We start from the raw sequence: 16,321 nt of genomic DNA on the forward strand, positions 1-16,321 counted from the left end.
TTTCCTAGATATCTGTCTTATCGTTAACATCATTTACTCTCTCATTCACCATAACAAAAGCCTCAAACCATATTTGTAATTTTCCCTCATTGGCTTTTAACTCACCACAGATCTCAACGTCTATAAACGAAATCCTGTTATTTAGAGCACTATTACAGGTTTCAAACACACTGCAGAAATAAACATTGTTAGGTGCCAGGGCATGGCTACTTACACGTTAGCTTACAAACATTGTTGTTGTTGTTGTTGTGGTCTTCAGTCCTGAGACTGGTTTGATGCAGCTCTCCATGCTACTCTATCTTGTGCAAGCTTCTTCCTCTCCCAGTACCTACTGCAGCCTACTTCCTTCTGAATCTGCTTAGTGTATTCATCTCTTGGTCTCCACGCTGCCCTCCAGTGCTAAATTGGTGATCCCTTGATGCCTCAGAACATGTCCTACCAACCGATCCCTTCTTCTAGCCAAGTTGTGCCACAAACTCCTCCCCAATTCTATTCAATACCTTCTCATTAGTTATGTGATCTACCCATCTAATCTTCAGCATTCTTCTGTAGCACCACATTTCGAAAGCTTCTGTTCTCTTCTTGTCTAAACTATTTATCGTCCACGTTTCACTTCGATACATGGCTACACTCGATACAAATACTTTCAGAAACGACTTCCTGACACTTAAATCTGTACTCGATGTTAACAAATTTTTCTTCTTCAGAAACGCTTTCCTTGCCATTGCCGGTATACATTTTATGCCCTCTCTACTTCGACCATCATCAGTTATTTTGCTCCCCAAATAGCAAAACTACTTTAAGTGTCTCATTTCATAATCTAATTCCCTCAGCATCACCCGACTACATTCCATTATCCTCGTTTTGCTTTTGTTAATGTTCATCTTATGCCCTTCTTTCAAGACACTGTCCATTCCGTTCAACTGCTCTTCCAAGCCCTTTGCTGTCTCTGACAAAATTACAATGTCATCGGCGAACCTCAAATTTATTTCTTCTCCATGGGTTTTAATACCTACTCCGAACTTTTCTTTTGTTTCCTTTATTGCTTGCTCAATATACAGATTGAATAACATCGGGGATAGGCTGAAACCCTGCCTCACTCTCTTCCCAACGACTGCTTCCCTTTCATTTACGAACATTAGTATTAATAATAAAGGGACTGTTAAGGGCGTCAGATCGTGACACTATTGAATTGTGATAAATATGAGGCACTCCCGAGCAGTATTCCCTGCATCTCTGCATGATTAAGTCACTAACTTACAGCGTTGGTGAAAAGCGTCGGAAGTTGGGAATTGTGGAATGTAAAGTCTGCAGCTGGCCGTAGCCCGCCGGGCCGCCGTGGGCGGCAGGCAGCGGCCACCGGAAACGCGGGACAATACGGCGCTTATGGGGATAGCCCGGCATCCGGAGCCGCCTGTGCTGGGCAGCACGTGGCGAAGACGAAAATTTCGTTCGCTTAGGGGCATTATGACCTACTCGATCATTGGCTAGATCTCAGAAAAGACGTTGGAGGGATTTCGGCGATGATAGAGCGTTCGACATTGGCCGAAACTGAGTATTCTTCCGCAGCGTTTTCGTACGCGTGGGAGACGGGAGAATTGTGGAGAGAGAGGACTTCGCCTTCAGGCATCGAGCGGTACGGACTTGGAGACGGCGTCTTGGCCATCGTCTGCGAAGACGGCAAGAAGAAGGGACCGGTTGATATGACATGTTCTGAGTCATCAAAGGATCACCAATTTAGCATTGGAGGGCAGCGTGGAGGGTAAAAATCGTAGAGGGAGACCGAGAGATAAATACTCAAAGAAGATTCAGAAGGATGTAGGTTGCAGTATGTACTGGGAGATGAAGAAGCTTGCACAGGATAGAGTAGCATGGAGAGCTGCATCAAACCAGTCTCTGGACTGAACACCACCACCACAACAACAACAACATAACAGCACTGCACCAACGCGTGTTTCGTGCAGAGTCCTGCGGTTAGAGGTCTTTATGTGCTCAGAAGAGAGATTTTCACCAACGCTTGACCACTTCCAACAACTTACCTTGTATTTTTGATCTGGTAGTTATCCTTGCGAGGTGCCGAGTATTTATCAACGCAGCTGCCGGTAATAGGGGCGCGTAATTGAAAATTGTTAATGTGCCATTCTCAGGCGTGTGTGGGTGGGCAAAGAAATTAACATTTTTATTGTAAATTTTGTCAGTTGTGGGGTATATCAAATTAAAATGCCAAGTTTACAATCGAATTATCGACTTCATTGTAATTAGCATTTACCCTGTCGCAGTAAGCCTTACATGTACTCTAGTCACTGCACAACTTGCCCAGACGGGAAGGAAAGAAGGTTTGCGGTCTTCTGCGTCAGCGACGGACAAATAAGCTTACAGCATTAATGGAAATATTATCCGTCCTGATTTGATTCATTTCAGCCTTAAAAACAGAGGTATGCCTCTCTAATAAATGTGAGAACTGAAAGGCATGTGCCCCTTGAAAAGGTAAAGAGACAAACCGTTCGACGTTACTCCCCTGACCAGAATTCACTGAACCTGGTGAGGCGGGCAGTGATGGTGATGGCAACACGTGCAGTGCCGGTGAGACAGGTCGGCTGCCGTTGTCCACGTCCAGTGACCTCATAGCTGGCGACAGGTTCTCACAGGGGAACCTCCCCAGCGCACCCCCCTCAGATTTAGTTATAAGTTGGCAGAATGGATAGGCCTTGAAAAACTGAACACAGATCGATCGAGAAAACAGGAAGAGGTTGTGTGGAACTACGAAAAAAATAAGCAAAACATAGAAACTGAGTAGTCCATGCGCAAGATAGGCAACATCATGGATATTTTGGGCTCATGAGCGCCGTGGTCCCGAGTTAGCTTGAGCAGCTGCGGAACAGGAGGTTCTGGGTTCAAATTACCATCGAGTGAAAATTTTAATTTTTTATTTTCAGACAATTATCAAAGTTCAGGCACTCACACACAATCAACTTCGCTCTCCAAAATTCCAGGACATGTTCATATTTGCTTGGACATATGCAGGGTTTGACGGTCTACACACGGAAAAATTTGAAAACGTTAAAAACGTATGTTTTGACAGAGCACAGGGAAAACTGTGCGACTGTGAAACTGTTGCATTCATTTGTTGCCGTTCATGTGACAAACTCTTATGCTTTCATCACTTTTTTCGGAGCGATTATCACATCCACAAGAAAACCTAAATCGGGCAAGGTAGAAGAATCTTTTTACCCATTCGCCAAGTGTACAAGTTACGTGGGTCGACAACATATTCCTGTCATGTGAAGCACATGCCGTCACCAGTGTCGTATAGAATATATCAGACGTGTTTTCCTGTGGAGGAATCGATTGACCTATGACGTTGCGATCAAATGTTTTCCGTTCCCATTGGAGAGGCACGTCCTTCCGTCTTCTAATCGCACAGTTTTGCGGTGCGGTCGCAAAACACAGACACTACACTTATTACAGTGAACAGAGACGTCAAAGAACGAACAGATAGATCATAACTTTTCGAAAATAAAGAAATTAAATTTTTTCACTTGAGAGGAGATTTGAACCAGGGACCACTCGTTTCGCAGCTGCTCTCGCTAACCACAGGACCACAGCGAGCTTCAAGTTAAATTCTCCCTAATGTTGCCTATCTTGCCCATGGACTACTCAGTTTGTATATTTTGCTTTTTTTTTATAGTTCCACACAACTTCTTCCTGTTTTCTCGATTGATATGTGTTCAGTTTTTCAAGGCCTATCCACTGTGCCAACTTATAACTAAAGCTGAGGGGGGTGCAATGGGGAGGTTCCCTTGTCAGCTGAGGCGGCTCTCTGTGGCACAAGGGCCCACACCATGCCCAAGCTGACCCTCAGTGGTCTCAGAGTGGCTGGCTGAAGTGTCGAAGGCAGAGAGTGTGGCATGACAGGCTGTCCGCGCGCCTCTTTACCCGAGCTTTTTCCAACCAGGCATTTTCTAAGAATGGCCAGAGATCTCGTCCCCGTTCTCACCTCACTTGGTATGTCTGAGTCAGATAGGTTGGGATAAAGATTTCGGTCACCAGTACAGTTTTGGTTTCTTGTCAGTAGTGTGTTCTTGTCCTGAGTCTGAGGGAAGGTCTCTTGTGTGTGCCGTTATAAATTTCAGAGTGAGGCATCCAATGTTAGAAAAACTAACGCTACACAGTGGCAAAGAGAACCTACTAGAGAAATCCTAAAAATTCTCGCTCAATAATGGAACCAAATCAGGTTCTGTCACAGTCGCCAGGTTGTCGAACTGCTGCTTAATGTGAAAGACTACTAATATGATTCCTACATGTTATTTATGGCTATCAGCTACAATTTTCAGGTAAGTGGTAATCAATAGCATCTAAAAGCAGGCATGAGTTTCGCTCCAATATAAGCGTGTGACGTTGTTTATTAGTCAGGAGAAAATAAAAGAACGCCAGAATGGTAGGTTCAACAAATTTCAGTGGTGTCCATCCGAGTTTTGTGATCGCTTACATGGTTTTTTGACTGACATGTGCCCATGCGTTGTCGGCAACAGCAAAACACCCCGCTTTTGCCGATGTGGTCGAACGTGACTCAGTCGAGTTTGAAGTTTCTTCAGTGTCGTCACATATGCATCAGAATTTATGGTGGTTCCACTTGGCACAGTGTCCACAAGCAAGAGTCCTTCGGAATCGAAAAACACTGTAGCCCTAACTTTTCCAGCAGAAGGTGTGGTTTTGAATTTTTTTTTCTTGGGTGAATTTGCACTATGCCACTCCATTGATTGCCTCTTCGTCTCTGGTGAAAAATGATGGAGCCATGTTTCATCACCTGTCACAATTTTTCCAAGAAATTCATCTCCACCATTCTCGCACTGTTCAAAAAGTTCGCTGCATACCGTTTTTCTTGTTTCTTTGTGAGCCACTGTCAACATCCTGGGAACCCACCTGGCACAAACCTTTTTTAACGCCAACACTTTCAGTATTCTGTAAACACTTCCTTCCCCTATCCCAACGTAGCGTGATAATTCGTTCACTGTGATGCGTCTGTCAGCAGTCACCAATTCGTTAACTCTCCGCACATTGTCTGGAGTGTGTGCAGTACGAGGCCTGCCGCTGCGAGGACAATCCTCAACATTGCCGTGGCCGCTTTCATCACGTAACCTGCTTGTCCACCGACTTACTGTACTGCACTCGACAGCAGCATCTCCGTACACCTTTTTCAACCTCTTGTAGATGTTTCCCACTGTCTCGTTTTCACAGCTCAGGAATTCGATGACAGCATGTTGCTTCTGACGAACGTCAAGTGTAGCAGCCATCTTGAAGACGTGCTGTGATAGCGCCACTCGTGGCAACAGGGTGAACTAAGTTTGAAAACAAGCGGGAAGGATGTATCTACACACTGTGAAACTTTCACACATACAGAATGAAAACTGTATTTTTACAAAAATAGTGTGCATTTCTTTTGGAGTGACCCTCGTAGTTTAACAGTTGTAGATTTTTGTACAATAAATATTTTTCTGTATCTGTACACATTTGTTTTATATAACCAAACGGAACTTACTTTGTGAACGACCCTCGTATTCTTGTGAGCATTTGAATTAACGGTTCAGAATTTGGTCTGTGCTTCTCATACGTAACGTAACGAGCCCAATAATCATGGTTTCTGGCTATAGTCTGCTACTAACTTGTAAGTACTGTAAGAAGAGATTGAAAAAATCGACAAACCAGTTGCAAATCAAAGGCTTATTTAGCTATTGACCTATTTGCGTAATGTAGGCATTAACCATGCCAGAGCCAATACTTACGTTAAAGATATATCTTATTCTTTAAACTACTGCTACAATTTTACATAGACCAGAGCCTTTACATTTGCGCATTTATTCTGATTACTGAGTGCAGTCTGGCTGTCTTAAGTCATGGCATGTGTTTTCTGGTTTTTATATCAATCTTATATATTACAAGATCCACTGGGCCTCAGCTAATGTATTTACCATCATGTGATGTAGCAAGGCCCACTCCATCTGAAGAAGATATTTTTATAAGTATCGAAACCTTGGCCAAGGGCTAAATAAACATTTGCTCTGCAACTTGTTGGCTGATTTTTTCCCACCTCTTCAGATTTATACAGTTGCTGAATCGCAGTCATGTTTAAGATTTTGTACTGTAAAACTAGTAGTAGTAAATGAGTTTTGCTATTTGGGGGGCAAAATAATTGATGATGGTCGAAGTAGAGGGGATATAAAATGTACACTGGCAATGGCAAGGAAAGCGTTTCTGAAAAAGAGTAATTTGTTAACATGGAGTATAGATTTAAGTGTTAGGAAGTCTTTTTTGAAAGTATTTGTATGGAGCGAGCCATGTATGGAAGTGAAACATGGACGATAAATGGTTTAGACAAGAAGAGACTAGAAGCTTTTGAAATGTGGTGCTACAGAAGAATGCTGAAGATTAAATGGGTAGATTACATAACTAATGAGGAAGTATTGAACAGAATTGGGGAGAAGAGGAGTTTGTGGCACAACTTGACCAGAAGAAGGCACTGGTTGGTAGGACATGTTCTGAGGCATCAAGGGATCACCAATTTAGTGTTGGAGGGCAGCATGGAGGGTAAAAATCGTAGACTAGTAGATGAATAGACTAAGCGGATTCAGAGGGATGTAGGTTGCAGTAGGTACTGTGAGATGAAGCAGCTTGCACAGGATAGAGTAGCATGGAGATCTGGACCATACCAGTCTCTGGACTGAAGACTACAACAATAACAAAACTAATACTTAGGGTGGAAGAATAAAACACGTTGGAAAGAGCAAGGGGGCTATGAGAGCATTGTGGAGAACTGAAACACCTGATATACATTGGTAACTGGCTTGGCTGTGAGTTGTCGACAGAAAGAAGTGTCACGAGGCGTTTCTGCTTGCTGCTGTATCAACGGTGGTGAATTATGAATAACTTTGCAGCGTAGTGAAACGTTCCCCTTACCTGCGTTGCCCTCGGTTCTTTGGTTTTTTTTTGAAATCTCGTGTCTTATTTGCTGAATTATGCTGAAAACTGGCTTTAGAACAGATGGTGAAAATAACATACACTACATGGCAGTTGAATTTAGGTAGATTTTTCTACGTTATTGGCACTATAACGTTTGTAATAGCAACTGCACATCTCCATCCACTTAGACTTCCGTAATAGAATAACTTGGTTATAATGCAGTGTCACACTGTTTGTTGAACAACACATTGGCATAATAAGCAGAGAGAGAAACACGAGATTAATAGTGCATACGCTATACTTTTGAATAAAGTCACTATAATGTTTTACAACTACCAGTGAGTAGCATTTTGTGAAGCAAGTTGTTGAGAGGACTAGGGTGTTGTACCTGGAGCAACTGTTTTATCATATTCTACCCACATAAGGAATGCAAATAAGGAAGCGTTCTTGGCGTAACATTCATTCCACTAGACTCTGCAGTTAAGTACCCTAACATTTTGCTGTGTCGTGACTTAAACACAGCCCCCTTTTTTTTTTTTTTTGCCGAGCGGTTCTAGGCGCTACAGTCCGGAACCGCGCGACCGCTACGGTCGCAGGTCCGAATCCTGCCTCGGGTATGGATGTGTGTGATGTCCTTAGGGTAGTTAGGTTTAAGTAGTTCTAAGTTCTAGAGGACTGATGACCTCAGAAGTTAAGTCCCATAGTGCTCAGAGCCATTTGAACCATTTTGAACTTATTTTTTTATTCGTGCTCTGCAATATTGTTATGTAGCATTTCCAATCAGGTGTACATCGACACAGCACTGCAAAAAGCTAGAAAGAAGGAAAAAAATTTCTTGCAAAAATAAAAGAAACAGTTCCCCGATTAGCTTACACCTGAATAACCGACAGTAAATTATTTCATGACTATTTCAAAATGTGTAAAAAACTAACAAGGTTGTCTGTGAGGCTAAGAAACGGTACAACTTACAGTTTATATTCCAATTCAGGAATAAATATAAATCCATGTGGGGAGTTAAAACAATAAAACACGGTATGCTGCAAGTCTACAATTTAGCACAGAAGGGCATTCCATAAATTTAAGATGTAAACAAAACAAATTATTAAATGAAGTCAAACCTAGAGGAAGTACTAGACAAGTGTCTTGTGATCGAAAAAGATAGTGTTTCACATAAAGCAGATTTGTAAAATTCTGATACAGTCATCAATATATTTGAAACAAAGTATTTAATTCAAAACTAATGACCAAATCTGCCTGCTTAGTCAGCTTCAAGTGAATATTTACGTATGTTCGTACGTATACAACATCGTAATTTCTTAAATTTTACTAAAATCCTTAATTCGGCTCAAAGTGCACATTTCTGTCTCCATATTCACACTAAAGTACCTAACTTCTACCAGTACTGTATTATTTCATGTTTGGCTCTTTATTATGGTATAATGCCATTCCTGCCACAAAATGTACGCTTGAAATTGAACGAAGTTGAAACTAGCCAATAATGTGGAATGAAACACTTCGTTTAAAATAGTTTCACTGCCTCGGCGGAAAAAAATTAATGTAAGCAAATTTCTCCACCAAACCGACAAAAGAGACTTCATTAAGACGATTAATGGTTGACTGTTAATAACGTGGAAATATTATAAAATCAGAAAATAGAAATTACTAACTTTAGTCTTGCATGATTATGAGGAAGTATATTAATTCACTTGATGACTCCCAGCCACAGAAATCTGTTTTGTTTCCACTTGACGTGGGAACTGTAAACGAAGTCAGAACAGCAATAACGGGAAACATTGTGCTGTGTCAAAACGCACGGGTTATGTTCGCCCTTACTAGTGTTGAGCATCCTACTCGATAACTTAATAATATCTGGTGGTTACTGTAAATGTACGTGTATGATGTATTAAGAGAAAAATATGTTGTAGATGAGCCGCGAACGTCGGCGAAAAAATAGGTGGTGAGCGCGCACGACTTCAGCGATGCAACAACACGCCTTCGCTGAGTCCAGAGATGCTGCCTGAGCGACGCGCAGTAGCCGGCCGCTGTCGTAGAGAACCGACAGCAGCAACGAATAATTAATTAATTGTCAAAAGTTGGCGTGGCGCTGCGTGTTTGTTCGTTTTAAATGGTTCCTATCATGGAGGTAAGAATAGAGGGAGACGCCGTGACGTCACAGCTGCGAAGCTATGTGAAGCCGAGGGTAGCCATCTCAATCCGACCAAAACATTGCTGCTGTAAGCTTGTGTGCATCGGCGTGTCGCTCGCTTTTGGAAGGATTTTGCGCTATTATCATGACTTGTGTGGTGTTCGGATGTACGAATCGTTCTGATTGTGATGCGAAATCGAAGGGAATAACATTTCATGTGTAAGTTGTCTCGTTAAGTGTGATTTTACAACTTCATTGTGAATGAACGTGTGCTACATCGGTACTTGTACTATAGCGTGTTTTTCTCCTGTATGATTTTAGATTTCCTAAAAATGAAAGTCGGAAAGCTCTGTGGGAGAATGCCGTGAGGAGGAAGAATTGGCGTGCGTCTAAATGGAGCACTATATGTTCTCAGCATTTCCGAGAAGAGGACATAGACCGAACTTCCCTTTCAACAGTAAGGCTCCGAGAAAATGCTGTACCATCAGTTTTCCCTACACACCCAAAACAGTTGCAAAAGGTATGTTAATTAAAAGAATTAAATTCTTAGTTTTCAAGTTCACGTTTCAGTATAATACGTACGTATCGTCGATAATCGAAGTGTTGAGTAACTCACTTTGTCTTCATCATGTACCAAATTAAAAGATAACACTACATTAACTGGCGTAAAGTATAGGCCTAAACAGCACACTGTGTAGATTTGCCATTCTATGTACCGTATTTCAGTAAATATTGGTGGTAATGAACAGTATTTCCCAGTAGTGTAACGTAACTGAAATGTCCCAGTACGTATTACAAACAAGATGTATTTATGGGGCTTTGGAGGGAGGGTATAGCTAACTTGGTTTTCAGTTTCTATTATTTAGTTTGTGATACACGTTTATTACTGAATTAACAAAATTGTATCGTTTACATTGAAAACTAGCTATTCGTAATATTACATTTAAAAACTATTTTTAATCAGAAGAAACGCGGAATTTCGCCTTTACGAGATTTTATTTTAAACAAAAACTTTGAAACAATCAATCTGATGACGTTACATGCGTATATGGTGCAATTAGCGACTGTAATACACGCAGCGCTGTAGCACACTGGCAATGTTTTGGTCAGATTGTCATGGCGGCGAACCACGCCCCCATGGCTTCATAACGTAGTACGGCTGGGATACGTAGCGCCATCTCCCCTTATTCTTACCTCCATGGTTCCTATGGTATGACATAAATAGTTAGTTTCGATGTAGACTTCTCACCGACTAACAAGGGGAGGCCGCCAATTGTGAAATTCAGATTCGATTCATACTGCGCATAATAAAAGCTCATGGCCAGAGGTGTAATGTGGCAAAGCACCAAGATGCACTTCTCAGCCGTTGTCGAGAAAATCGACAGTTAAAAGAAACCGTTGCGGTGAAATACTCTACGATTAATAGCTTCCTACAGCGTCGTGGTGCTGCGGTAAGCGCTCGGGTTCGTAATCCGAAGGTCGCCGGATCGAATCTCGCGCCATGCAACCTTTTTTTTTTTAGTATTTGTTTTTTGTAATTCAAATATATATATATATATATATATATATATATATATATATATATATATAATTCCCGGCAATCAGTTGCAACAATTATGCATATAATAAGTTGTTGAAAGTCGTTTGTCGTGGAAAAACTGGCGACTTCGAACATAATTATGTTTTCCGTAAACAAAGTTGTATTTCACAAATGTTATTAATTGTCTTCATAATGTTAACCACGTATAGTTAACGGAAGACGTAGAAACGATATTCCGAAACGAATACGTATAGCGTAAGTCAAACGTTCGAATTAGAATAGAGACCCCACGAACACAAATTTGCTGTGGCAGGTATGAAATATAAACTCCGTTACTCGCTCGTTACACTTGAAGGACAGATGTTGAATGGGCCGAAACGAGCCGCCGCATAACAGCGTAGTTGCCTGCTAACTGCGAAAGAAGGTAGATACGGTCCCTTGCGCAACTTATAACATCGTCGAAAATCGGTGCGGACGGGAGAGCTTTGGTACACCCTGTTAAAAAAACGGAAAAATGGAGGCGGTACAATTGGAGAGCGATCCGCCTTCACCAACATGCATAAGCAATTCATTCAAAAATGTTTCAAATGGCTCTGAGCACTATGGGACTTAACATCTATGGTCATCAGTCCCCTAGAACTTAGAACTACTTAAACCTAACTAACCTAAGGACATCACACAACACCCAGCCATCACGAGGCAGACAAAAATCCCTGACCCCGCCGGGAATCGAACCCGGGAACCCGGGCGTGGGAAGCGAGAACGCTACCGCACGACCACGAGATGCGGGCAGCAATTCATTAATAGTATATATATATCGCGAGATTCGCTCCGGCGACCTTTGGATTACGAACCCGAGCGCTTACCGCTGCACCACGAAGCTGGAGAAAATTATTAATCGTAGACAGTATTTCACCCCAACGGTTTCTTTTAACTGTCGATTTTCTCGACAACGGCTGAGAAGTGCATCTTGGTGCTTTGCCACATTACACCTCTGGCCATGAGCTTTTATTATGCGCAGTATGAATCGAATCTGAATTTCACAATTGGCGGCCTCCCCTTGTAAGTGGATATATCGCTGTGCGTCTAGGTCTGATAGTAGAGCGACCCAATGCGTGATGTAGTGAGGCGCCGAAGCTGGCGGTTAAGGCTCGGGAGAGGGACAGGAGTTTGGATTGGTAGTACAAGTATTTTAATTTGGGTACACTTCTCGGAGGCAGCGTGGTTATTTAGTCTGTTAGGCCCCTGCTCATATACGTGGCTGTCACAGTTGTTTCCTCCCAATGCTGAGCAACGAATTATTAAGAAGGGTAGTAGGAGTAATCCATCGAACTACAGACCTATATCATTGACGTCGGTTTGCAGTAGGGTTTTGGAGCATATACTGTATTCAAACATTATGAATCATCTCGAAGGGAACGATCTATTGATACGTAATCTGCATGGTTTCAGAAAACATCGTTCTTGTGCAACGCAGCTAGCTCTTTATTCGCACGAAGTAATGGCCGCTATCGACAGGGCATCTCAAGTTGACTCCGTATTTCTAGATTTCCGGAAAGCTTTTGACACCGTTCCTTACAAGCGACGTCTAATCGAGCTGCGGGCCTATGGGGTATCGTCTCAGTTGTGCGACTGGATTCGTGATTTCCTGTCAGTAAGGTCGCAGTTCGTAGTAATAGACGGCAAATCGTCGAGTAAAATTGAAGTGATATCAGGTGTTCCCCAGGGAAGCGTCCTGGGACCTCTGCTGTTCCTGATCTATATAAATGACCTGGGTGACAATCTGAGCAGTTCTCTTAGGTTGTTCGCAGATGATGCTGTAATTTACCGTCTAGTAAGGTCATCCGAAGACCAGTATCAGTTGCAAAGCGATTTAGAAAAGATTGCTGTATGGTGTGGCAGGTGGCAGTTGACGCTAAATAACGAAAAGTGTGAGGTGATCCACACGATTTCCACAAGAAATCCGTTGGAATTCGATTACTCGATAAATAGTACAATTCCCGAGGCTGTCAATTCAACTAAGTACCTGGGTGTTAAAATCACGAACAACTTCAGTTGGAAAGACCACATAGATAATATTGTGGGGAAGGCGAGCCAAAGGTTGCGTTTCATTGGCAGGACACTTAGAAGATGCAACAAGTCCACTAAAGAGACAGCTTACACTACACTCGTTCGTCCTCTGTTAGAATATTGCTGCGCGGTGTGGGATCCTTACCAGGTGGGATTGACGGAGGACATCGAAAGGGTGCAAAAAATGGCAGCTCGTTTTGTATTATCACGTAATAGGGGAGAGAGAGTGGCAGATATGATACGCGAGTTGGGATGGAAGTCATTAAAGCAAAGACGTTTTTCATCTCGGCGAGATCTATTTACGAAATTTCAGTCACCAACTTTCTCTTCCGAATGCGAAAACATTTTGTTGAGCCCAACCTACATAGGTAGGAATGATCATCAAAATAAAATAAGAGAAATCAGAGCTCGAACAGAAAGGTTTAGGTGTTCGTTTTTCCTGCGCGCTGTTTGGGAGTGGAATGGTAGAGAGGTAGCATGATTGTGGTTCGATGAACCCTCTGCCAAGCACTTAAATGTGAATTGCACAGTAATCATGTAGATGTAGATATAGATATTCTGTGGCTGGTGACACACTGACTGGTTTTTGCGATTTTAGGTGCACGAGCTATCAATTGATTGTCGTCTTGTGGACAGTTTCGATCGTAAAGTTTGCTGTGGTAAATCCAGCGTGAGCCTGGTTAGAAAGAGAAGTATTGTAGGTGCTGAGCTGTAGGGAATCGGTGGAACCGATATCCTGTCCGTGTTGTACGATTAGTGGTCGCGGCTCGCTCAGAGGTAATTGGGTTCTAAGCCGTTTTGTTGAAGTGGGGGTGTGTGTCGAGAAGGGAAAGCCTCGAACACATGTATGTAGTTGTTTAAATACCACTATCTTACAGCGGACCGAGAATTGGCTCGAATAAATACGAACTATTTCACTATATTGTGATAGAGTGCACCGGTAGTTGAGTGGATAAGGGACGAGAAAATAAAGGAACCATTTTACGAGCAGCACGCAGCTAAACAAAAACTTGATTAGCCAAAGTGACGAGTGGCCCAATTCAAGTAGGGAACTTGGCGGGTCGCGTATTGTCAACGCCTGAAGAGGTTCAGAATTGTTTTAAATTGTCACTTAGGGTTAGATTTAAAGTGGCAGAAGCAGATGGGGTTTTTGTTTAATTTTTTTATTACTGAATTTCCGTGTTGTGGGGTGTAGTCTTTGATGGCACTCATTCATTTACGTGAATGAGATTGTATTGAAACACCTAGAGAAAATAAATTCAAGTTTTCTTGGGTTAACATAAACCTTACGTATATTTAATTAGTATCTGGTGTGTATTATATATTTCGAGAAAAGGAAAGGGTGAATTCCAGAGATCTTAATACCGCGTTGCAGGACACAAGTATATGCTAGTATTTGTAAGTTTGCCTAATCAAAAGTTCTTTGATTGCGTTGAATCACGATAAACCTACAGAGGGTAGATATTCTAAAAAGTTAAAACGATTTCATTGATGGAAAGAATGTCTAAGTAAATGCAAGCAGAATTGAAGTTGTAATTTATTACGGAAAGGCCAACGATTACACCAAGGACAAAGATTATTAAATCTGTGAAGTACGTGACGTCTACTATTTACATAGCAACGCTGGGCTAAGTGGAAAGAGATTTAGTGGAAGCATAAACTTTTTCAATTCTTATCAATATTGGTGGAAGCGTCTTAATACAAACTGGTCATAACACGACGGCATATGGAATAGGAATTTGGTAAGTACTTAACAAGTTACGAGTCTTCTCCAGAGGTAATGTACTGCGTTGTGAGAATTTCGTTGTGTGGCAGAACAATTGCAAGCTATTTGCTGCGTTTATCTCGACGTAATATAAACAGGTACTGTATTTAAATTGATTTGATGCTTGGATTCGACCAGTAGCTTAGATAACGAGAGTCGTTATCTAAATCGGCCTATCTCGTAATTACTGCTTCATATTGGTGATCATTGTCATTAGAATGTTTGTATGTGTCTATTCGCAATGTAGGTAATCGTGTCATTTTTCGATCTCGACGTTGTGTAAAGTAAGGGCGCTGTCTTTCATTCTTCGATATTCGAGCTGGCTACATAGTCAGTGGTTGAGGTTGCCGCAGTAGTAATGATAGATACTAAGGGTGATCTATCCTCAGTTTGTTCCGTGAGAGTGCGATTACGGTGCGAACTAGACTTGAGTGGTCGCCAGGCGCTCTGCTACGACTGGAATCTTCTAAAATCAGATAGCGATCCACAGTCATAACATATACTGTGAAATTAAAAACTGTACCTAAGTAAAGCTGTAGTGGTCGATTGGTTCGCCCAAGTATTTTGCGCCTCAGCAAGCCATACATTAACGGTATAGCGACGTTGGTACATTACGACCCATTGTCGTTGTATAAGTTCGATCTTGGGTACCGCCAGTCGGCGCGTTACAACATTCAGGTATACGCGGGTCAAATGGGAAATGCCCCCCTCCCCGCAACAGACTGTGTCACTCAGATTGTTCTGCGCATGCGCGAAACTGGCATCTTGGGCGCGCAAAAAGAAAAATTTCCCGGTGGCATTTGCCTGCTTGGAACTTACTGCTGCTACTGCTCATACAGCATGAGCAAAGAGCCACGGTACAAATAGCCAGAAGCAGGAGAAGGCACTGCTCGTACGCGAATTCTGCTTTGCGCACGAGCCCGCTGGCAACTGCTCAAAGGAACCTGCACCATCTCCAGGTAACGAATAAGTGATTAGAGATTAAAAACATAGATGATGGAAAGAGGAATCTTTATTTTGGAACTAAATTAATAATTCAGCATTTATATTATTATTTCGACGAGTGAAGGAGTTTGCGAAAAATCTTGTGATGATGCCTTTGTAGCTACGCGTAGTACCATGGGTTTAGTGTTTTGGGCGCACTTGAACTCGATTTTATTCATAATTAACTATTCACGCGTTTGGTGATGATTTGTGATAGCATAAGAATTTCCTACGTACTTGTTTCAGGAATTGTTTATCACAATGAAACACCTGTGTTCTGTTCAAAGCGTTTGTAAATTATCGAATTGCGATCGTGGGTAATTAACTTTTTAGCAAGTATTTTAGAACCTGTGCTGTTCACAATGTATGAAAAATGAGAGGTCGACTGGTATGTATACCGTGTTGTCATCTGATTGCTATTTCCGTCTGTTGGATAAAATCGCTACTTGTGTATGCCTCTTCGGTGGAAGTCAATGTTAAATACTGTACATTCAATATATTACAGTATGGTTGTTTTGAGTTACTGTCACTATGTGATGTAGTGATGTTTATGAAGGTAGCAGTTGCACTAACAAATGGTTCAAATGGCTCTGAGCACTATGCGACTTAACTTCTGAGGTCATCAGTCGCCTAGAACTTAGAACTAATTAAACCTAACAAACCTAAGGACACCACACACATTCATGCCCGAGGCTGGATTCGAACCTGCGACCGTAGCGGTCGCTCGGCTCCAGACTGTAGCGCCTAGAACCGCACGGCCACCTCGGCCGGCCTTGCACAAACAATTCAAGCGTCTGTCATTACTACATTATGCCAGGATTATGTTGAGATGAACGGCAATACTGTGGAATGTATTCAT

General features: G+C 42.1%; 1 protein-coding gene across 1 annotated transcript in view; it reads left to right on the forward strand.

Annotated features, from left to right (window-relative positions):
• Positions 1 to 15,311: 15,311 nt before the first annotated feature.
• Positions 15,312 to 16,321, forward strand: part of LOC126213086 (uncharacterized) — a 218,302-nt gene continuing 217,292 nt past the window's right edge. The window contains exon 1 of the mRNA XM_049940680.1: positions 15,312 to 15,437. The gene's annotated coding sequence lies outside the window, so the exon portion shown is untranslated. The remainder of the gene's footprint in view (positions 15,438 to 16,321) is intronic.

Source organism: Schistocerca nitens, chromosome 11 (assembly GCF_023898315.1).
Source record: "Schistocerca nitens isolate TAMUIC-IGC-003100 chromosome 11, iqSchNite1.1, whole genome shotgun sequence".
Classification (NCBI taxonomy): domain Eukaryota; kingdom Metazoa; phylum Arthropoda; class Insecta; order Orthoptera; family Acrididae; genus Schistocerca; species Schistocerca nitens.